Genomic DNA, 21346 nt, shown 5'->3' on the forward strand with positions numbered 1-21346 from the left:
ATGACGCCCAAGCAGTGTAATGCATTGCGTTCAAATATGTTGCTCTGAGTCTGGAATAACGTATTCATTCATTCATTATGGATCTAATCATTGTTTCTGTACAAGTCCCGTCTCTGGCCACGGCAGCGCTCTCACTCCTTACGTCCTCCCCCTGTATAAAAGCTTACATGGTCAAGTCTATAAATGCTTACGGCCATACCACCATAGGCACGCCCGATCTCGTCTGATCTCGGAAGCTAAGCAGGGTCGGGCCTGGTTAGTACTTGGATGGGTGACCGCCTGGGAATACCAGGTGCTGTAAGCATTATACTTTTTCAACTCGAGCTCATTGGATGCAATGCGCTGATCTTTAGCGCCCACTGTTTTGGAGAATTTAAGCAACATACAGACTCTGACGACGTCTCCTCAAACTCTATTTGTGAAACATGTGGACAGTGTAGTGACGTAGCAGAGAGCTGCAATGACGGCGGTCCACCTTAGTCCATCCCAGGTTTTGCAACGCTACGTTTCTTCAAAAGATCACGCAAACGATGACGCCCAAGCAGTGTAATGCATTGCGTTCAAATATGTAGCTCTGAGTCTGGAATAACGTATTCATTCATTCATTATGGATCTAATCATTGTTTCTGTACAAGTCCCGTCTCTGGCCACGGCAGCGCTCTCACTCCTTACGTCCTCCCCCTGTATAAAAGCTAATATGGTCAAGTCTATAATTGCTTACGGCCATACCACCTTAGGCACGCCCGATCTCGTCTGATCTCGGAAGCTAAGCAGGGTCGGGCCTGGTTAGTACTTGGATGGGTGACCGCCTGGGAATACCATGGTGCTGTAAGCATTATACTTTTTCAACTCGAGCTCATTGGATGCAATGGCCTACCGTGCGCTGATCTTTAGCGCCCACTGTTTTGGAGAATTTAAGCAACATACAGACTCTGACGACGTCTCCTCAAACTCTATTTGTGAAACATGTGGACAGTGTAGTGACGTAGCAGAGAGCTGCAATGACGGCGGTCCACCTTAGTCCATCCCAGGTTTTGCAACGCTACGTTTCTTCAAAAGATCACGCAAACGATGACGCCCAAGCAGTGTAATGCATTGCGTTCAAATATGTTGCTCTGAGTCTGGAATAACGTATTCATTCATTCATTATGGATCTAATCATTGTTTCTGTACAAGTCCCGTCTCTGGCCACGGCAGCGCTCTCACTCCTTACGTCCTCCCCCTGTATAAAAGCTAATATGGTCAAGTCTATAATTGCTTACGGCCATACCACCTTAGGCACGCCCGATCTCGTCTGATCTCGTTCAGGTGCGCAAAGCAGGAAGTGAAGGAAGCAGGAAAAAGTTTGTTGGCAGAGTAGGCTGATACAGCAGCCTGGTGTTTTTTTCTTCTTGTTGATTTGTAGATTATATTCTTTTGACAAAATCGTAATTTAATTATAGTTCTAAATCTCCCCACAGCTTTTTTTGCTGTTTGGGGAGGCTTTCATTTGACGGATGGACCACATGGCAGCAGACAAAGGACCGGAGCAGACAATGCCTAGCAGTGGAGTTGGAGCACTGGAGGAAGAGGGAAGGAACGGGATTGAGAATCGGCCAGAAACGGGAGAAGGACGGCAGAAAGAGTACGGGAAAGAGCTGACAGTGGACGTTGAGGTGGAGGGAACAGCGGTGATTTCCATGATGGATATTCTGCGGGAAGTAGCAGTGCAATGTGGAGTGGTGAGCGGATGCCGTGTGAGAGGGGAAAAAAACTATGAAATCACCATGAAGGATGAGGTGGGAAAGCGCAAGCTCCTGGATGGCGTGCGTGTAAAAGGAGCCTTAGTGCATGGCAGGGAGATTGTGAACAGTGACATGGTGGTGTCATTTATTAACTTGCCTGTTTACATGGAAGATGCAACAATACTGGCAAGGCTGGAGGAGTGGGGTGTGCGGCCAATATCTGTCATCAAACGGCGCAAGTGGCCGGGGACGGAGATTGCGGACGGGACAAGATTTTTAAAAGTCCGCTTTAATGAGCAGGTACGATCACTCCCGTACTCAACCAAGTTAGAGACACTGAGAGGAGCGGAGTACTTTAGAGTGATACATGATCGACAGGTGCGGGTGTGCCGACTCTGCATCAAGCCAGGACACATCTTCAGGGAGTGCCCTGATTTCAAGTGCTTCAGGTGCCAGAAGACAGGGCATTATGCGCGGGAGTGTGAGGAACGGAACGCAGCGGCGAGAGAGGAGGAGAGAGGAGAACAAATGGAGGATAAAGACGGAGAGAGCGATGACGGAAGGGGAGCTGAAGAGGAGACGGGAGGTGAGAACGAGGAAGCGGAAAAAGAACTGGAATGGCGGTATAGATCTGACAGCGGCGACAGTGCTGAGAAGGACGGTGACGAACAGATGATGGAGCAGGGGGGAAAAGCGGAGGACGATGATGTGGCGGAGGATACAGACGATGAACGAGGGAGAGCAGAACAACCGGTGGAAAAAATAGATGAGGAGCAAAGACAGGAGGGCAGAGGACGAAAAGGAGGGAAGAAGACAAAAGAACTGGCCGCCAAAAGGAAAGCAGAGGAGGAGAAGACACGGGGAGTGAGAAGTAAAGGACCGCGGTCTGGCATGTGAGTCTTGCTTTGGTTTTTGGTTTAAATATTTTCTTTCTTTTAGCTCTCATGACCACAGTAACTTCTGTTAATGTGAATGGTTTAAGGGACAGAGGCAAACTGAGGTCACTTTTAAATATATATAGAAGTGACATCCTATGCATACAGGAGACAAATTGGGATGACGTAAAAGTTATAGAGGTAAAGGAGGTGTGGGGGGGGGGGAGATTTATTATAATAACGGGGCTAAGAACGCAAGAGGGGTGGCTATAATGATTAAAAAACATAGGGTAGATGAGATAAAAGAGATATATAAAGATAGGACAGGGAGGATAATAGTCATAGAGTTTAAGTATCAAAATGTGTTGTTTAGACTAATTAATATATATGTTCCGAATATAGAAATAGATAAAAGAATTATAATAGAGGAGCTGAAAGGGCTAGTGATTGGGAGATGTATAATAGTAGGGGATTTTAATACTAAATGTAGCAGGTTAGATATAGGGCAAGGTGTAGTGTTCAGATGGGAAAAGTCGAGGGAGAGCTTGTTAGACATGATGAAGGACAAGAATTTAGTAGATGTGTGGAGAAATGAGAATCCAGAGAGGAGGGAATTCACCAGGAGACAAATGAGGGATGGTGTACTGAAACAAAGCAGGATAGATTTGGTTTTAACACAGGGAGAGAACATAAAACATGTAGACAGAATAAGACATGAAATAAATGCACTGAGTGACCACGACGGGGTGAGATTCAGAATTAAAGTAGGGAGAGAGGAGATAGGGGGAGGGATGTGGATTTTGAATGCAGGTTATATTGAAGAGGATGAATATAAACAACAGATTAGGGAGTTATTAGATATGGAGAATGAGAAAATTAAAGAATATGTTGAAGAGAATAGGGCAGATACTCAGATTGGGGAGATATGGGAGAAAGTGAAGAATAAGATTAAATCAATAAGCATTTGGTACAGTAAGAAAAGAAAAGTGAAAATGATGAAGAAAGAGAAGGAGTTGAGGGAAAGACTGAGGGTAGAGCTGAGTAAAGCAGAGAATGAAGAAGGTTACAGCATGGAGAATTATATAGAGGTAAAGATGGAACTTCAGAGATATGAGGCAGAGAAATGTAGAGGAGCAATTTTACGGAGCAAAGCTAAATATGCGCTGGAGGGAGAAAGGTGCACAGCGTATTTTCTGGGCCTAGAAAAAAGCAAACAAAGCAGGACATATATACACGAAATCAGGAAAAAGGAGGGGGAGGTAGTAGCAGACTATGTGGCCATACTGGAGAGGGTGCAAGAGTTTTATGGGGAGTTATATCAGAGAGGTGGATTAGAGGAGGACAGTATAGTGGAGGTACTGGATAGTGTCGAAAGCAAGCTGAGTGTGGACGATAGTAAATGGTGTGACAGAGAGATAAGTAGGATGGAGGTGATGGAGGCGATAGAGGGGCTGAAAAGCGGGAAGAGTCCTGGGAGTGATGGGATAGGGATTGAATTTTATAAAGTATATAAGGAGCAGATGGCATCAATTTTAGTAGAGGTATTCAGGGAGACTGAGAAAACAGGGATAGTGCAGGGTAGGATGGTAGAAGGTGTGATTACCTTAGTTTTTAAGAAGAAAGGAAGTAAACTAGACTTGCAGAATTATAGGCCTATAAGTCTGCTAAATGTAGATTACAAAATTCTGGCCAAGGTGTTGGCTAACAGAATAAAACGAGTGATAGGGGATATAATCAAAACATCTCAAAGTTACAGTATACCAGGTAGGGATATAGCTGACACAATAGCGACAGTTAGGGATACAATAGAATTCATGAAGAGAGACGGAACAGGGGGAATAGTGTTAGCTATAGATTGGAATAAAGCATTTGATAGGGTGGAGCATGAGTTTTTATTTAGATTACTGGTGAGATTTGGATTTGGAGAGAGATTAGTGGGGTGGGTCAGGAGGTTGTACGAGGGTGCAAGGAGCTGTGTCAAAGTAAATGGAGTGCTGACTGACAGATTTTGTCTTGGGAGATCGATAAGGCAGGGATGTCCCCTATCGGCGTTGCTCTATGCCATTTCGGCAGAGCCCCTGGCCTTACTAATTAAAAACGACGCAAGAGTTCAGGGCATACAACTACCATCTGGGAGCATACATACAATAAATCAATATGCAGACGACACAACAATAACGGTGAGGGATGGGAACAGTGTGAAAAGGGTGCTAGAATTGGCAGAGATATATGGGAGAGCGTCGGGCGCTAGAATAAATAAAGAAAAATCAGAAATAATGTATATAGGTAACATAGAGAGAGAGGGAGTAGGTTTAAGGGTGCAGGATAGGTATATTAAAGTGTTGGGCATATATTTAGGTGTTGAAACTAAAGAGGCAACTGAGACAACATGGACAGGAGTTATCAACAAAATAAAAACTGTATGTGGGAGGTGGAAGGCAAGGAAGCTCAGGTTAAAGGGAAAGGTTACAGTGGTTAATAGTTTGCTACTATCAGGCTATGTGTATGTGTTGTCTGTATTAGAAATGCCAATATGGGTTAAGAACGACCTTAACAAAATTGTGTGTGATTTTATATGGGAGGGGAAAGGAGTTAAGATTGCACATGGGACACTGGTGGGAAAAAGGTGTGAAGGAGGGCTGAATTTATTAGATATAGAAACAAAAAAGACAGCATTAAGGATTAAAACGGTGAAGAAATATATTGTGGGAGGATATAAATATGGGTGGAAGGATTTTATGGAGAAATATATGAATGATGTGGGTGGCATAGGACAGTATGTGTGGTACATGGGCCTAAAACAGTCAATGACGATAACCATACCAGAATTTTATAGGGAGGTCTTTGAAGCCTGGAGGAAATTCTTACCTAAGATGCAATATGAATGTGAGAGGATACTACCGTTGGTAAAACTGCCCCTGTTTTTAAACGAAAAAATTAAACACAATGGCAAAACATTATATGAGCCAAAATTCATAGAAGGAGGGATTAGACAAATAAAGGACATCATTTATGAGGTCATCCCAGGATTCTTAAGAAATAATTGCATATATGATCAGGTATGTGACCTGGAGGGGATGGATAATAGAGAGAAAATAAATAAAATATATGAAAAGATTAAAACCAGTATACCCTTAGAGTGGGCCAGGATCATACAAAGTGAATGTGTGGTGAAGGGAGAGACAAGTATGCCTGAGCTATATGTGATGGAGAATGGGAAAAAGATTAAAATGGGAGAAATGAGTGTGAAGAAAGTATACAGATGGTTGATAGTGGATGTGATGAAGGAGCCGGCAGCTGAGAAAGTGTGGAGCAGAGTGTTTGTGGGTTTGAATGTAAAGAAAATATGGTCAAATATGGGGATAAGGTATAATAGTATAGAGTGTGAGAACAACGATTTCTTGATCAGACACAATAGGATTTATACAAACGTGGTGCTAAATAAGATTAATAATGATGTAAATGTGATGTGTGATGTTTGCAAAAGTGGTCATGAGAGCTTTTTACATTATTTTTTGGACTGTGGGGAGTTAGTTGATTTCTTTGAGTTTTTGAAAGAACTGTTGAAAGATAACTGGGCTGCTGAGTTGGACTTGGAGGGAGGGTGGAGGACATTGTTTTTGTTTGGCACGTTTGAAAAAAGAATAGACGTTAATTTTTGTTTAATGAATTTTGTTTTGAGTCATGCCAGACTCGCGGTCGTCTGCAGGAGGAACTACGCACACTTTGAGGGGCGGAAAGTGAAAATAAAAATGTTGTTTAAATCAATAATGAAAAGAGATGTGAACTTAATGTATAAGTATGGAGGGGAGAAGGCGGAACATTTCTTTTTGAGTGGGAGTAAATTAGTCTTTGAAGGGGAGGGAGGGGAGATTTTGTTTAACTGGTGAAAAGACTGGGGCATGCAGATTGATCTGTATTTTCTGATTTGGCGCAACATTTGTGCTGTCTTCATTAGGATTAAGTGATGTGGGAAGGATAAGGGAAGGGGATTAAGTTGGGTGTGTAAAAGTTTTTTTTCTCAGAGATGATGTATGTAAATAATACTCTGTTATCGGTTGCTGTAAATGTGTGAACTGGAAAATAATAAAAAAAGATAAAAAAAAAAAAAAAAAAAAGGCACGCCCGATCTCGTCTGATCTCGGAAGCTAAGCAGGGTCGGGCCTGGTTAGTACTTGGATGGGTGACCGCCTGGGAATACCAGGTGCTGTAAGCATTATACTTTTTCAACTCGAGCTCATTGGATGCAATGGCCTACCGTGCGCTGATCTTTAGCGCCCACTGTTTTGGAGAATTTAAGCAACATACAGACTCTGACGACGTCTCCTCAAACTCTATTTGTGAAACATGTGGACAGTGTAGTGACGTAGCAGAGAGCTGCAATGACGGCGGTCCACCTTAGTCCATCCCAGGTTTTGCAACGCTACGTTTCTTCAAAAGATCACGCAAACGATGACGCCCAAGCAGTGTAATGCATTGCGTTCAAATATGTAACTCTGAGTCTGGAATAACGTATTCATTCATTCATTATGGATCTAATCATTGTTTCTGTACAAGTCCCGTCTCTGGCCACGGCAGCGCTCTCACTCCTTACGTCCTCCCCCTGTATAAAAGCTAATATGGTCAAGTCTATAATTGCTTACGGCCATACCACCTTAGGCACGCCCGATCTCGTCTGATCTCGGAAGCTAAGCAGGGTCGGGCCTGGTTAGTACTTGGATGGGTGACCGCCTGGGAATACCAGGTGCTGTAAGCATTATACTTTTTCAACTCGAGCTCATTGGATGCAATGGCCTACCGTGCGCTGATCTTTAGCGCCCACTGTTTTGGAGAATTTAAGCAACATACAGACTCTGACGACGTCTCCTCAAACTCTATTTGTGAAACATGTGGACAGTGTAGTGACGTAGCAGAGAGCTGCAATGACGGCGGTCCACCTTAGTCCATCCCAGGTTTTGCAACGCTACGTTTCTTCAAAAGATCACGCAAACGATGACGCCCAAGCAGTGTAATGCATTGCGTTCAAATATGTTGCTCTGAGTCTGGAATAACGTATTCATTCATTCATTATGGATCTAATCATTGTTTCTGTACAAGTCCCGTCTCTGGCCACGGCAGCGCTCTCACTCCTTACGTCCTCCCCCTGTATAAAAGCTAATATGGTCAAGTCTATAATTGCTTACGGCCATACCACCTTAGGCACGCCCGATCTCGTCTGATCTCGGAAGCTAAGCAGGGTCGGGCCTGGTTAGTACTTGGATGGGTGACCGCCTGGGAATACCAGGTGCTGTAAGCATTATACTTTTTCAACTCGAGCTCATTGGATGCAATGGCCTACCGTGCGCTGATCTTTAGCGCCCACTGTTTTGGAGAATTTAAGCAACATACAGACTCTGACGACGTCTCCTCAAACTCTATTTGTGAAACATGTGGACAGTGTAGTGACGTAGCAGAGAGCTGCAATGACGGCGGTCCACCTTAGTCCATCCCAGGTTTTGCAACGCTACGTTTCTTCAAAAGATCACGCAAACGATGACGCCCAAGCAGTGTAATGCATTGCGTTCAAATATGTTGCTCTGAGTCTGGAATAACGTATTCATTCATTCATTATGGATCTAATCATTGTTTCTGTACAAGTCCCGTCTCTGGCCACGGCAGCGCTCTCACTCCTTACGTCCTCCCCCTGTATAAAAGCTAATATGGTCAAGTCTATAATTGCTTACGGCCATACCACCTTAGGCACGCCCGATCTCGTCTGATCTCGGAAGCTAAGCAGGGTCGGGCCTGGTTAGTACTTGGATGGGTGACCGCCTGGGAATACCAGGTGCTGTAAGCATTATACTATTTCAACTCGAGCTCATTGGATGCAATGGCCTACCGTGCGCTGATCTTTAGCGCCCACTGTTTTGGAGAATTTAAGCAACATACAGACTCTGACGACGTCTCCTCAAACTCTATTTGTGAAACATGTGGACAGTGTAGTGACGTAGCAGAGAGCTGCAATGACGGCGGTCCACCTTAGTCCATCCCAGGTTTTGCAACGCTACGTTTCTTCAAAAGATCACGCAAACGATGACGCCCAAGCAGTGTAATGCATTGCGTTCAAATATGTAACTCTGAGTCTGGAATAACGTATTCATTCATTCATTATGGATCTAATCATTGTTTCTGTACAAGTCCCGTCTCTGGCCACGGCAGCGCTCTCACTCCTTACGTCCTCCCCCTGTATAAAAGCTAATATGGTCAAGTCTATAAATTGCTTACGGCCATACCACCTTAGGCACGCCCGATCTCGTCTGATCTCGGAAGCTAAGCAGGGTCGGGCCTGGTTAGTACTTGGATGGGTGACCGCCTGGGAATACCAGGTGCTGTAAGCATTATACTTTTTCAACTCGAGCTCATTGGATGCAATGGCCTACCGTGCGCTGATCTTTAGCGCCCACTGTTTTGGAGAATTTAAGCAACATACAGACTCTGACGACGTCTCCTCAAACTCTATTTGTGAAACATGTGGACAGTGTAGTGACGTAGCAGAGAGCTGCAATGACGGCGGTCCACCTTAGTCCATCCCAGGTTTTGCAACGCTACGTTTCTTCAAAAGATCACGCAAACGATGACGCCCAAGCAGTGTAATGCATTGCGTTCAAATATGTAACTCTGAGTCTGGAATAACGTATTCATTCATTCATTATGGATCTAATCATTGTTTCTGTACAAGTCCCGTCTCTGGCCACGGCAGCGCTCTCACTCCTTACGTCCTCCCCCTGTATAAAAGCTAATATGGTCAAGTCTATAATTGCTTACGGCCATACCACCTTAGGCACGCCCGATCTCGTCTGATCTCGGAAGCTAAGCAGGGTCGGGCCTGGTTAGTACTTGGATGGGTGACCGCCTGGGAATACCAGGTGCTGTAAGCATTATACTTTTTCAACTCGAGCTCATTGGATGCAATGGCCTACCGTGCGCTGATCTTTAGCGCCCACTGTTTTGGAGAATTTAAGCAACATACAGACTCTGACGACGTCTCCTCAAACTCTATTTGTGAAACATGTGGACAGTGTAGTGACGTAGCAGAGAGCTGCAATGACGGCGGTCCACCTTAGTCCATCCCAGGTTTTGCAACGCTACGTTTCTTCAAAAGATCACGCAAACGATGACGCCCAAGCAGTGTAATGCATTGCGTTCAAATATGTAACTCTGAGTCTGGAATAACGTATTCATTCATTCATTATGGATCTAATCATTGTTTCTGTACAAGTCCCGTCTCTGGCCACGGCAGCGCTCTCACTCCTTACGTCCTCCCCCTGTATAAAAGCTAATATGGTCAAGTCTATAATTGCTTACGGCCATACCACCTTAGGCACGCCCGATCTCGTCTGATCTCGGAAGCTAAGCAGGGTCGGGCCTGGTTAGTACTTGGATGGGTGACCGCCTGGGAATACCAGGTGCTGTAAGCATTATACTTTTTCAACTCGAGCTCATTGGATGCAATGGCCTACCGTGCGCTGATCTTTAGCGCCCACTGTTTTGGAGAATTTAAGCAACATACAGACTCTGACGACGTCTCCTCAAACTCTATTTGTGAAACATGTGGACAGTGTAGTGACGTAGCAGAGAGCTGCAATGACGGCGGTCCACCTTAGTCCATCCCAGGTTTTGCAACGCTACGTTTCTTCAAAAGATCACGCAAACGATGACGCCCAAGCAGTGTAATGCATTGCGTTCAAATATGTTACTCTGAGTCTGGAATAACGTATTCATTCATTCATTATGGATCTAATCATTGTTTCTGTACAAGTCCCGTCTCTGGCCACGGCAGCGCTCTCACTCCTTACGTCCTCCCCCTGTATAAAAGCTAATATGGTCAAGTCTATAATTGCTTACGGCCATACCACCTTAGGCACGCCCGATCTCGTCTGATCTCGGAAGCTAAGCAGGGTCGGGCCTGGTTAGTACTTGGATGGGTGACCGCCTGGGAATACCAGGTGCTGTAAGCATTATACTTTTTCAACTCGAGCTCATTGGATGCAATGGCCTACCGTGCGCTGATCTTTAGCGCCCACTGTTTTGGAGAATTTAAGCAACATACAGACTCTGACGACGTCTCCTCAAACTCTATTTGTGAAACATGTGGACAGTGTAGTGACGTAGCAGAGAGCTGCAATGACGGCGGTCCACCTTAGTCCATCCCAGGTTTTGCAACGCTACGTTTCTTCAAAAGATCACGCAAACGATGACGCCCAAGCAGTGTAATGCATTGCGTTCAAATATGTAGCTCTGAGTCTGGAATAACGTATTCATTCATTCATTATGGATCTAATCATTGTTTCTGTACAAGTCCCGTCTCTGGCCACGGCAGCGCTCTCACTCCTTACGTCCTCCCCCTGTATAAAAGCTAATATGGTCAAGTCTATAATTGCTTACGGCCATACCACCTTAGGCACGCCCGATCTCGTCTGATCTCGGAAGCTAAGCAGGGTCGGGCCTGGTTAGTACTTGGATGGGTGACCGCCTGGGAATACCAGGTGCTGTAAGCATTATACTTTTTCAACTCGAGCTCATTGGATGCAATGGCCTACCGTGCGCTGATCTTTAGCGCCCACTGTTTTGGAGAATTTAAGCAACATACAGACTCTGACGACGTCTCCTCAAACTCTATTTGTGAAACATGTGGACAGTGTAGTGACGTAGCAGAGAGCTGCAATGACGGCGGTCCACCTTAGTCCATCCCAGGTTTTGCAACGCTACGTTTCTTCAAAAGATCACGCAAACGATGACGCCCAAGCAGTGTAATGCATTGCGTTCAAATATGTAACTCTGAGTCTGGAATAACGTATTCATTCATTCATTATGGATCTAATCATTGTTTCTGTACAAGTCCCGTCTCTGGCCACGGCAGCGCTCTCACTCCTTACGTCCTCCCCCTGTATAAAAGCTAATATGGTCAAGTCTATAATTGCTTACGGCCATACCACCTTAGGCACGCCCGATCTCGTCTGATCTCGGAAGCTAAGCAGGGTCGGGCCTGGTTAGTACTTGGATGGGTGACCGCCTGGGAATACCAGGTGCTGTAAGCATTATACTTTTTCAACTCGAGCTCATTGGATGCAATGGCCTACCGTGCGCTGATCTTTAGCGCCCACTGTTTTGGAGAATTTAAGCAACATACAGACTCTGACGACGTCTCCTCAAACTCTATTTGTGAAACATGTGGACAGTGTAGTGACGTAGCAGAGAGCTGCAATGACGGCGGTCCACCTTAGTCCATCCCAGGTTTTGCAACGCTACGTTTCTTCAAAAGATCACGCAAACGATGACGCCCAAGCAGTGTAATGCATTGCGTTCAAATATGTTACTCTGAGTCTGGAATAACGTATTCATTCATTCATTATGGATCTAATCATTGTTTCTGTACAAGTCCCGTCTCTGGCCACGGCAGCGCTCTCACTCCTTACGTCCTCCCCCTGTATAAAAGCTAATATGGTCAAGTCTATAATTGCTTACGGCCATACCACCTTAGGCACGCCCGATCTCGTCTGATCTCGGAAGCTAAGCAGGGTCGGGCCTGGTTAGTACTTGGATGGGTGACCGCCTGGGAATACCAGGTGCTGTAAGCATTATACTTTTTCAACTCGAGCTCATTGGATGCAATGGCCTACCGTGCGCTGATCTTTAGCGCCCACTGTTTTGGAGAATTTAAGCAACATACAGACTCTGACGACGTCTCCTCAAACTCTATTTGTGAAACATGTGGACAGTGTAGTGACGTAGCAGAGAGCTGCAATGACGGCGGTCCACCTTAGTCCATCCCAGGTTTTGCAACGCTACGTTTCTTCAAAAGATCACGCAAACGATGACGCCCAAGCAGTGTAATGCATTGCGTTCAAATATGTAACTCTGAGTCTGGAATAACGTATTCATTCATTCATTATGGATCTAATCATTGTTTCTGTACAAGTCCCGTCTCTGGCCACGGCAGCGCTCTCACTCCTTACGTCCTCCCCCTGTATAAAAGCTAATATGGTCAAGTCTATAATTGCTTACGGCCATACCACCATTAGGCACGCCCGATCTCGTCTGATCTCGGAAGCTAAGCAGGGTCGGGCCTGGTTAGTACTTGGATGGGTGACCGCCTGGGAATACCAGGTGCTGTAAGCATTATACTTTTTCAACTCGAGCTCATTGGATGCAATGGCCTACCGTGCGCTGATCTTTAGCGCCCACTGTTTTGGAGAATTTAAGCAACATACAGACTCTGACGACGTCTCCTCAAACTCTATTTGTGAAACATGTGGACCGTGTAGTGACGTAGCAGAGAGCTGCAATGACGGCGGTCCACCTTAGTCCATCCCAGGTTTTGCAACGCTACGTTTCTTCAAAAGATCACGCAAACGATGACGCCCAAGCAGTGTAATGCATTGCGTTCAAATATGTAGCTCTGAGTCTGGAATAACGTATTCATTCATTCATTATGGATCTAATCATTGTTTCTGTACAAGTCCCGTCTCTGGCCACGGCAGCGCTCTCACTCCTTACGTCCTCCCCCTGTATAAAAGCTAATATGGTCAAGTCTATAATTGCTTACGGCCATACCACCTTAGGCACGCCCGATCTCGTCTGATCTCGGAAGCTAAGCAGGGTCGGGCCTGGTTAGTACTTGGATGGGTGACCGCCTGGGAATACCAGGTGCTGTAAGCATTATACTTTTTCAACTCGAGCTCATTGGATGCAATGGCCTACCGTGCGCTGATCTTTAGCGCCCACTGTTTTGGAGAATTTAAGCAACATACAGACTCTGACGACGTCTCCTCAAACTCTATTTGTGAAACATGTGGACAGTGTAGTGACGTAGCAGAGAGCTGCAATGACGGCGGTCCACCTTAGTCCATCCCAGGTTTTGCAACGCTACGTTTCTTCAAAAGATCACGCAAACGATGACGCCCAAGCAGTGTAATGCATTGCGTTCAAATATGTTGCTCTGAGTCTGGAATAACGTATTCATTCATTCATTATGGATCTAATCATTGTTTCTGTACAAGTCCCGTCTCTGGCCACGGCAGCGCTCTCACTCCTTACGTCCTCCCCCTGTATAAAAGCTAATATGGTCAAGTCTATAATTGCTTACGGCCATACCACCTTAGGCACGCCCGATCTCGTCTGATCTCGGAAGCTAAGCAGGGTCGGGCCTGGTTAGTACTTGGATGGGTGACCGCCTGGGAATACCAGGTGCTGTAAGCATTATACTTTTTCAACTCGAGCTCATTGGATGCAATGGCCTACCGTGCGCTGATCTTTAGCGCCCACTGTTTTGGAGAATTTAAGCAACATACAGACTCTGACGACGTCTCCTCAAACTCTATTTGTGAAACATGTGGACAGTGTAGTGACGTAGCAGAGAGCTGCAATGACGGCGGTCCACCTTAGTCCATCCCAGGTTTTGCAACGCTACGTTTCTTCAAAAGATCACGCAAACGATGACGCCCAAGCAGTGTAATGCATTGCGTTCAAATATGTAACTCTGAGTCTGGAATAACGTATTCATTCATTCATTATGGATCTAATCATTGTTTCTGTACAAGTCCCGTCTCTGGCCACGGCAGCGCTCTCACTCCTTACGTCCTCCCCCTGTATAAAAGCTAATATGGTCAAGTCTATAATTGCTTACGGCCATACCACCTTAGGCACGCCCGATCTCGTCTGATCTCGGAAGCTAAGCAGGGTCGGGCCTGGTTAGTACTTGGATGGGTGACCGCCTGGGAATACCAGGTGCTGTAAGCATTATACTTTTTCAACTCGAGCTCATTGGATGCAATGGCCTACCGTGCGCTGATCTTTAGCGCCCACTGTTTTGGAGAATTTAAGCAACATACAGACTCTGACGACGTCTCCTCAAACTCTATTTGTGAAACATGTGGACAGTGTAGTGACGTAGCAGAGAGCTGCAATGACGGCGGTCCACCTTAGTCCATCCCAGGTTTTGCAACGCTACGTTTCTTCAAAAGATCACGCAAACGATGACGCCCAAGCAGTGTAATGCATTGCGTTCAAATATGTAACTCTGAGTCTGGAATAACGTATTCATTCATTCATTATGGATCTAATCATTGTTTCTGTACAAGTCCCGTCTCTGGCCACGGCAGCGCTCTCACTCCTTACGTCCTCCCCCTGTATAAAAGCTAATATGGTCAAGTCTATAATGCTTACGGCCATACCACCTTAGGCACGCCCGATCTCGTCTGATCTCGGAAGCTAAGCAGGGTCGGGCCTGGTTAGTACTTGGATGGGTGACCGCCTGGGAATACCAGGTGCTGTAAGCATTATACTTTTTCAACTCGAGCTCATTGGATGCAATGGCCTACCGTGCGCTGATCTTTAGCGCCCACTGTTTTGGAGAATTTAAGCAACATACAGACTCTGACGACGTCTCCTCAAACTCTATTTGTGAAACATGTGGACAGTGTAGTGACGTAGCAGAGAGCTGCAATGACGGCGGTCCACCTTAGTCCATCCCAGGTTTTGCAACGCTACGTTTCTTCAAAAGATCACGCAAACGATGACGCCCAAGCAGTGTAATGCATTGCGTTCAAATATGTAACTCTGAGTCTGGAATAACGTATTCATTCATTCATTATGGATCTAATCATTGTTTCTGTACAAGTCCCGTCTCTGGCCACGGCAGCGCTCTCACTCCTTACGTCCTCCCCCTGTATAAAAGCTAATATGGTCAAGTCTATAATTGCTTACGGCCATACCACCTTAGGCACGCCCGATCTCGTCTGATCTCGGAAGCTAAGCAGGGTCGGGCCTGGTTAGTACTTGGATGGGTGACCGCCTGGGAATACCAGGTGCTGTAAGCATTATACTTTTTCAACTCGAGCTCATTGGATGCAATGGCCTACCGTGCGCTGATCTTTAGCGCCCACTGTTTTGGAGAATTTAAGCAACATACAGACTCTGACGACGTCTCCTCAAACTCTATTTGTGAAACATGTGGACAGTGTAGTGACGTAGCAGAGAGCTGCAATGACGGCGGTCCACCTTAGTCCATCCCAGGTTTTGCAACGCTACGTTTCTTCAAAAGATCACGCAAACGATGACGCCCAAGCAGTGTAATGCATTGCGTTCAAATATGTAACTCTGAGTCTGGAATAACGTATTCATTCATTCATTATGGATCTAATCATTGTTTCTGTACAAGTCCCGTCTCTGGCCACGGCAGCGCTCTCACTCCTTACGTCCTCCCCCTGTATAAAAGCTAATATGGTCAAGTCTATAATGCTTACGGCCATACCACCATAGGCACGCCCGATCTCGTCTGATCTCGGAAGCTAAGCAGGGTCGGGCCTGGTTAGTACTTGGATGGGTGACCGCCTGGGAATACCAGGTGCTGTAAGCATTATACTTTTTCAACTCGAGCTCATTGGATGCAATGCGCTGATCTTTAGCGCCCACTGTTTTGGAGAATTTAAGCAACATACAGACTCTGACGACGTCTCCTCAAACTCTATTTGTGAAACATGTGGACCGTGTAGTGACGTAGCAGAGAGCTGCAATGACGGCGGTCCACCTTAGTCCATCCCAGGTTTTGCAACGCTACGTTTCTTCAAAAGATCACGCAAACGATGACGCCCAAGCAGTGTAATGCATTGCGTTCAAATATGTTGCTCTGTGTCTGGAATAACGTATTCATTCATTCATTCATTATGGATCTAATCATTGTTTCTGTACAAGTCCCGTCTCTGGCCACGGCAGCGCTCTCACTCCTTACGTCCTCCCCCTGTATAAAAGCTAATATGGTCAAGTCTATAATTGCTTACGGCCATACCACCCTGAGCACGCCCGATCTCGTCTGATCTCGTTCAGGTGCGCAAAGCAGGAAGTGAAGGAAGCAGGAAAAAGTTTGTTGGCAGAGTAGGCTGATACAGCAGCCTGGTGTTTTTTTCTTCTTGTTGATTTGTAGATTATATTCTTTTGACAAAATCGTAATTTAATTATAGTTCTAAATCTCCCCACAGCTTTTTTTGCTGTTTGGGGAGGCTTTCATTTGACGGATGGACCACATGGCAGCAGACAAAGGACCGGAGCAGACAATGCCTAGCAGTGGAGTTGGAGCACTGGAGGAAGAGGGAAGGAACGGGATTGAGAATCGGCCAGAAACGGGAGAAGGACGGCAGAAAGAGTACGGGAAAGAGCTGACAGTGGACGTTGAGGTGGAGGGAACAGCGGTGATTTCCATGATGGATATTCTGCGGGAAGTAGCAGTGCAATGTGGAGTGGTGAGCGGATGCCGTGTGAGAGGGGAAAAAAACTATGAAATCACCATGAAGGATGAGGTGGGAAAGCGCAAGCTCCTGGATGGCGTGCGTGTAAAAGGAGCCTTAGTGCATGGCAGGGAGATTGTGAACAGTGACATGGTGGTGTCATTTATTAACTTGCCTGTTTACATGGAAGATGCAACAATACTGGCAAGGCTGGAGGAGTGGGGTGTGCGGCCAATATCTGTCATCAAACGGCGCAAGTGGCCGGGGACGGAGATTGCGGACGGGACAAGATTTTTAAAAGTCCGCTTTAATGAGCAGGTACGATCACTCCCGTACTCAACCAAGTTAGAGACACTGAGAGGAGCGGAGTACTTTAGAGTGATACATGATCGACAGGTGCGGGTGTGCCGACTCTGCATCAAGCCAGGACACATCTTCAGGGAGTGCCCTGATTTCAAGTGCTTCAGGTGCCAGAAGACAGGGCATTATGCGCGGGAGTGTGAGGAACGGAACGCAGCGGCGAGAGAGGAGGAGAGAGGAGAACAAATGGAGGATAAAGACGGAGAGAGCGATGACGGAAGGGGAGCTGAAGAGGAGACGGGAGGTGAGAACGAGGAAGCGGAAAAAGAACTGGAATGGCGGTATAGATCTGACAGCGGCGACAGTGCTGAGAAGGACGGTGACGAACAGATGATGGAGCAGGGGGGAAAAGCGGAGGACGATGATGTGGCGGAGGATACAGACGATGAACGAGGGAGAGCAGAACAACCGGTGGAAAAAATAGATGAGGAGCAAAGACAGGAGGGCAGAGGACGAAAAGGAGGGAAGAAGACAAAAGAACTGGCCGCCAAAAGGAAAGCAGAGGAGGAGAAGACACGGGGAGTGAGAAGTAAAGGACCGCGGTCTGGCATGTGAGTCTTGCTTTGGTTTTTGGTTTAAATATTTTCTTTCTTTTAGCTCTCATGACCACAGTAACTTCTGTTAATGTGAATGGTTTAAGGGACAGAGGCAAACTGAGGTCACTTTTAAATATATATAGAAGTGACATCCTATGCATACAGGAGACAAATTGGGATGACGTAAAAGTTATAGAGGTAAAGGAGGTGTGGGGGGGGGAGATTTATTATAATAACGGGGCTAAGAACGCAAGAGGGGTGGCTATAATGATTAAAAAACATAGGGTAGATGAGATAAAAGAGATATATAAAGATAGGACAGGGAGGATAATAGTCATAGAGTTTAAGTATCAAAATGTGTTGTTTAGACTAATTAATATATATGTTCCGAATATAGAAATAGATAAAAGAATTATAATAGAGGAGCTGAAAGGGCTAGTGATTGGGAGATGTATAATAGTAGGGGATTTTAATACTAAATGTAGCAGGTTAGATATAGGGCAAGGTGTAGTGTTCAGATGGGAAAAGTCGAGGGAGAGCTTGTTAGACATGATGAAGGACAAGAATTTAGTAGATGTGTGGAGAAATGAGAATCCAGAGAGGAGGGAATTCACCAGGAGACAAATGAGGGATGGTGTACTGAAACAAAGCAGGATAGATTTGGTTTTAACACAGGGAGAGAACATAAAACATGTAGACAGAATAAGACATGAAATAAATGCACTGAGTGACCACGACGGGGTGAGATTCAGAATTAAAGTAGGGAGAGAGGAGATAGGGGGAGGGATGTGGATTTTGAATGCAGGTTATATTGAAGAGGATGAATATAAACAACAGATTAGGGAGTTATTAGATATGGAGAATGAGAAAATTAAAGAATATGTTGAAGAGAATAGGGCAGATACTCAGATTGGGGAGATATGGGAGAAAGTGAAGAATAAGATTAAATCAATAAGCATTTGGTACAGTAAGAAAAGAAAAGTGAAAATGATGAAGAAAGAGAAGGAGTTGAGGGAAAGACTGAGGGTAGAGCTGAGTAAAGCAGAGAATGAAGAAGGTTACAGCATGGAGAATTATATAGAGGTAAAGATGGAACTTCAGAGATATGAGGCAGAGAAATGTAGAGGAGCAATTTTACGGAGCAAAGCTAAATATGCGCTGGAGGGAGAAAGGTGCACAGCGTATTTTCTGGGCCTAGAAAAAAGCAAACAAAGCAGGACATATATACACGAAATCAGGAAAAAGGAGGGGGAGGTAGTAGCAGACTATGTGGCCATACTGGAGAGGGTGCAAGAGTTTTATGGGGAGTTATATCAGAGAGGTGGATTAGAGGAGGACAGTATAGTGGAGGTACTGGATAGTGTCGAAAGCAAGCTGAGTGTGGACGATAGTAAATGGTGTGACAGAGAGATAAGTAGGATGGAGGTGATGGAGGCGATAGAGGGGCTGAAAAGCGGGAAGAGTCCTGGGAGTGATGGGATAGGGATTGAATTTTATAAAGTATATAAGGAGCAGATGGCATCAATTTTAGTAGAGGTATTCAGGGAGACTGAGAAAACAGGGATAGTGCAGGGTAGGATGGTAGAAGGTGTGATTACCTTAGTTTTTAAGAAGAAAGGAAGTAAACTAGACTTGCAGAATTATAGGCCTATAAGTCTGCTAAATGTAGATTACAAAATTCTGGCCAAGGTGTTGGCTAACAGAATAAAACGAGTGATAGGGGATATAATCAAAACATCTCAAAGTTACAGTATACCAGGTAGGGATATAGCTGACACAATAGCGACAGTTAGGGATACAATAGAATTCATGAAGAGAGACGGAACAGGGGGAATAGTGTTAGCTATAGATTGGAATAAAGCATTTGATAGGGTGGAGCATGAGTTTTTATTTAGATTACTGGTGAGATTTGGATTTGGAGAGAGATTAGTGGGGTGGGTCAGGAGGTTGTACGAGGGTGCAAGGAGCTGTGTCAAAGTAAATGGAGTGCTGACTGACAGATTTTGTCTTGGGAGATCGATAAGGCAGGGATGTCCCCTATCGGCGTTGCTCTATGCCATTTCGGCAGAGCCCCTGGCCTTACTAATTAAAAACGACGCAAGAGTTCAGGGCATACAACTACCATCTGGGAGCATACATACAATAAATCAATATGCAGACGACACAACAATAACGGTGAGGGATGGGAACAGTGTGAAAAGGGTGCTAGAATTGGCAGAGATATATGGGAGAGCGTCGGGCGCTAGAATAAATAAAGAAAAATCAGAAATAATGTATATAGGTAACATAGAGAGAGAGGGAGTAGGTTTAAGGGTGCAGGATAGGTATATTAAAGTGTTGGGCATATATTTAGGTGTTGAAACTAAAGAGGCAACTGAGACAACATGGACAGGAGTTATCAACAAAATAAAAACTGTATGTGGGAGGTGGAAGGCAAGGAAGCTCAGGTTAAAGGGAAAGGTTACAGTGGTTAATAGTTTGCTACTATCAGGCTATGTGTATGTGTTGTCTGTATTAGAAATGCCAATATGGGTTAAGAACGACCTTAACAAAATTGTGTGTGATTTTATATGGGAGGGGAAAGGAGTTAAGATTGCACATGGGACACTGGTGGGAAAAAGGTGTGAAGGAGGGCTGAATTTATTAGATATAGAAACAAAAAAGACAGCATTAAGGATTAAAACGGTGAAGAAATATATTGTGGGAGGATATAAATATGGGTGGAAGGATTTTATGGAGAAATATATGAATGATGTGGGTGGCATAGGACAGTATGTGTGGTACATGGGCCTAAAACAGTCAATGACGATAACCATACCAGAATTTTATAGGGAGGTCTTTGAAGCCTGGAGGAAATTCTTACCTAAGATGCAATATGAATGTGAGAGGATACTACCGTTGGTAAAACTGCCCCTGTTTTTAAACGAAAAAATTAAACACAATGGCAAAACATTATATGAGCCAAAATTCATAGAAGGAGGGATTAGACAAATAAAGGACATCATTTATGAGGTCATCCCAGGATTCTTAAGAAATAATTGCATATATGATCAGGTATGTGACCTGGAGGGGATGGATAATAGAGAGAAAATAAATAAAATATATGAAAAGATTAAAACCAGTATACCCTTAGAGTGGGCCAGGATCATACAAAGTGAATGTGTGGTGAAGGGAGAGACAAGTATGCCTGAGCTATATGTGATGGAGAATGGGAAAAAGATTAAAATGGGAGAAATGAGTGTGAAGAAAGTATACAGATGGTTGATAGTGGATGTGATGAAGGAGCCGGCAGCTGAGAAAGTGTGGAGCAGAGTGTTTGTGGGTTTGAATGTAAAGAAAATATGGTCAAATATGGGGATAAGGTATAATAGTATAGAGTGTGAGAACAACGATTTCTTGATCAGACACAATAGGATTTATACAAACGTGGTGCTAAATAAGATTAATAATGATGTAAATGTGATGTGTGATGTTTGCAAAAGTGGTCATGAGAGCTTTTTACATTATTTTTTGGACTGTGGGGAGTTAGTTGATTTCTTTGAGTTTTTGAAAGAACTGTTGAAAGATAACTGGGCTGCTGAGTTGGACTT

At 44.9% G+C, this 21346-nt stretch overlaps 19 non-coding genes across 19 annotated transcripts; all 19 read left to right on the forward strand.

The window, feature by feature from the left end:
- The first annotated feature begins 185 nt into the window (after positions 1–185).
- On the forward strand, positions 186–304 carry LOC115551553 (5S ribosomal RNA). The gene has a single exon (XR_003978059.1). It is a non-coding gene; the product is annotated as a 5S ribosomal RNA (ribosomal RNA).
- A 411-nt stretch (positions 305–715) lies between these two features.
- LOC115551584 (5S ribosomal RNA) lies at positions 716–835 on the forward strand. The gene has a single exon (XR_003978088.1). It is a non-coding gene; the product is annotated as a 5S ribosomal RNA (ribosomal RNA).
- Positions 836–7236: 6401 nt separating this feature from the next.
- LOC115551624 (5S ribosomal RNA) lies at positions 7237–7355 on the forward strand. Its single transcript, XR_003978118.1, has one exon. It is a non-coding gene; the product is annotated as a 5S ribosomal RNA (ribosomal RNA).
- Positions 7356–7776: 421 nt separating this feature from the next.
- Positions 7777–7895, forward strand: LOC115551636 (5S ribosomal RNA). The gene has a single exon (XR_003978130.1). It is a non-coding gene; the product is annotated as a 5S ribosomal RNA (ribosomal RNA).
- A 421-nt stretch (positions 7896–8316) lies between these two features.
- On the forward strand, positions 8317–8435 carry LOC115551648 (5S ribosomal RNA). Its single transcript, XR_003978144.1, has one exon. It is a non-coding gene; the product is annotated as a 5S ribosomal RNA (ribosomal RNA).
- Positions 8436–8857: 422 nt separating this feature from the next.
- Positions 8858–8976, forward strand: LOC115551660 (5S ribosomal RNA). The gene has a single exon (XR_003978156.1). It is a non-coding gene; the product is annotated as a 5S ribosomal RNA (ribosomal RNA).
- Positions 8977–9397: 421 nt separating this feature from the next.
- Positions 9398–9516, forward strand: LOC115551671 (5S ribosomal RNA). Its single transcript, XR_003978170.1, has one exon. It is a non-coding gene; the product is annotated as a 5S ribosomal RNA (ribosomal RNA).
- Positions 9517–9937: 421 nt separating this feature from the next.
- LOC115551683 (5S ribosomal RNA) lies at positions 9938–10056 on the forward strand. Its single transcript, XR_003978180.1, has one exon. It is a non-coding gene; the product is annotated as a 5S ribosomal RNA (ribosomal RNA).
- Positions 10057–10477: 421 nt separating this feature from the next.
- LOC115551695 (5S ribosomal RNA) lies at positions 10478–10596 on the forward strand. The gene has a single exon (XR_003978192.1). It is a non-coding gene; the product is annotated as a 5S ribosomal RNA (ribosomal RNA).
- Positions 10597–11017: 421 nt separating this feature from the next.
- On the forward strand, positions 11018–11136 carry LOC115551705 (5S ribosomal RNA). The gene has a single exon (XR_003978202.1). It is a non-coding gene; the product is annotated as a 5S ribosomal RNA (ribosomal RNA).
- A 421-nt stretch (positions 11137–11557) lies between these two features.
- LOC115551706 (5S ribosomal RNA) lies at positions 11558–11676 on the forward strand. The gene has a single exon (XR_003978203.1). It is a non-coding gene; the product is annotated as a 5S ribosomal RNA (ribosomal RNA).
- A 421-nt stretch (positions 11677–12097) lies between these two features.
- Positions 12098–12216, forward strand: LOC115551707 (5S ribosomal RNA). Its single transcript, XR_003978204.1, has one exon. It is a non-coding gene; the product is annotated as a 5S ribosomal RNA (ribosomal RNA).
- A 421-nt stretch (positions 12217–12637) lies between these two features.
- LOC115551578 (5S ribosomal RNA) lies at positions 12638–12757 on the forward strand. Its single transcript, XR_003978083.1, has one exon. It is a non-coding gene; the product is annotated as a 5S ribosomal RNA (ribosomal RNA).
- A 421-nt stretch (positions 12758–13178) lies between these two features.
- On the forward strand, positions 13179–13297 carry LOC115551708 (5S ribosomal RNA). The gene has a single exon (XR_003978205.1). It is a non-coding gene; the product is annotated as a 5S ribosomal RNA (ribosomal RNA).
- Positions 13298–13718: 421 nt separating this feature from the next.
- LOC115551709 (5S ribosomal RNA) lies at positions 13719–13837 on the forward strand. The gene has a single exon (XR_003978207.1). It is a non-coding gene; the product is annotated as a 5S ribosomal RNA (ribosomal RNA).
- Positions 13838–14258: 421 nt separating this feature from the next.
- Positions 14259–14377, forward strand: LOC115551711 (5S ribosomal RNA). Its single transcript, XR_003978209.1, has one exon. It is a non-coding gene; the product is annotated as a 5S ribosomal RNA (ribosomal RNA).
- A 420-nt stretch (positions 14378–14797) lies between these two features.
- Positions 14798–14916, forward strand: LOC115551712 (5S ribosomal RNA). Its single transcript, XR_003978210.1, has one exon. It is a non-coding gene; the product is annotated as a 5S ribosomal RNA (ribosomal RNA).
- A 421-nt stretch (positions 14917–15337) lies between these two features.
- Positions 15338–15456, forward strand: LOC115551713 (5S ribosomal RNA). Its single transcript, XR_003978211.1, has one exon. It is a non-coding gene; the product is annotated as a 5S ribosomal RNA (ribosomal RNA).
- Positions 15457–15876: 420 nt separating this feature from the next.
- On the forward strand, positions 15877–15995 carry LOC115551554 (5S ribosomal RNA). Its single transcript, XR_003978060.1, has one exon. It is a non-coding gene; the product is annotated as a 5S ribosomal RNA (ribosomal RNA).
- Positions 15996–21346: the final 5351 nt, after the last annotated feature.

The sequence above is a fragment of the Gadus morhua genome, chromosome 9 (genome assembly GCF_902167405.1).
Source record: "Gadus morhua chromosome 9, gadMor3.0, whole genome shotgun sequence".
In the NCBI taxonomy this organism is placed as follows: Eukaryota; Metazoa; Chordata; class Actinopteri; order Gadiformes; family Gadidae; genus Gadus; species Gadus morhua.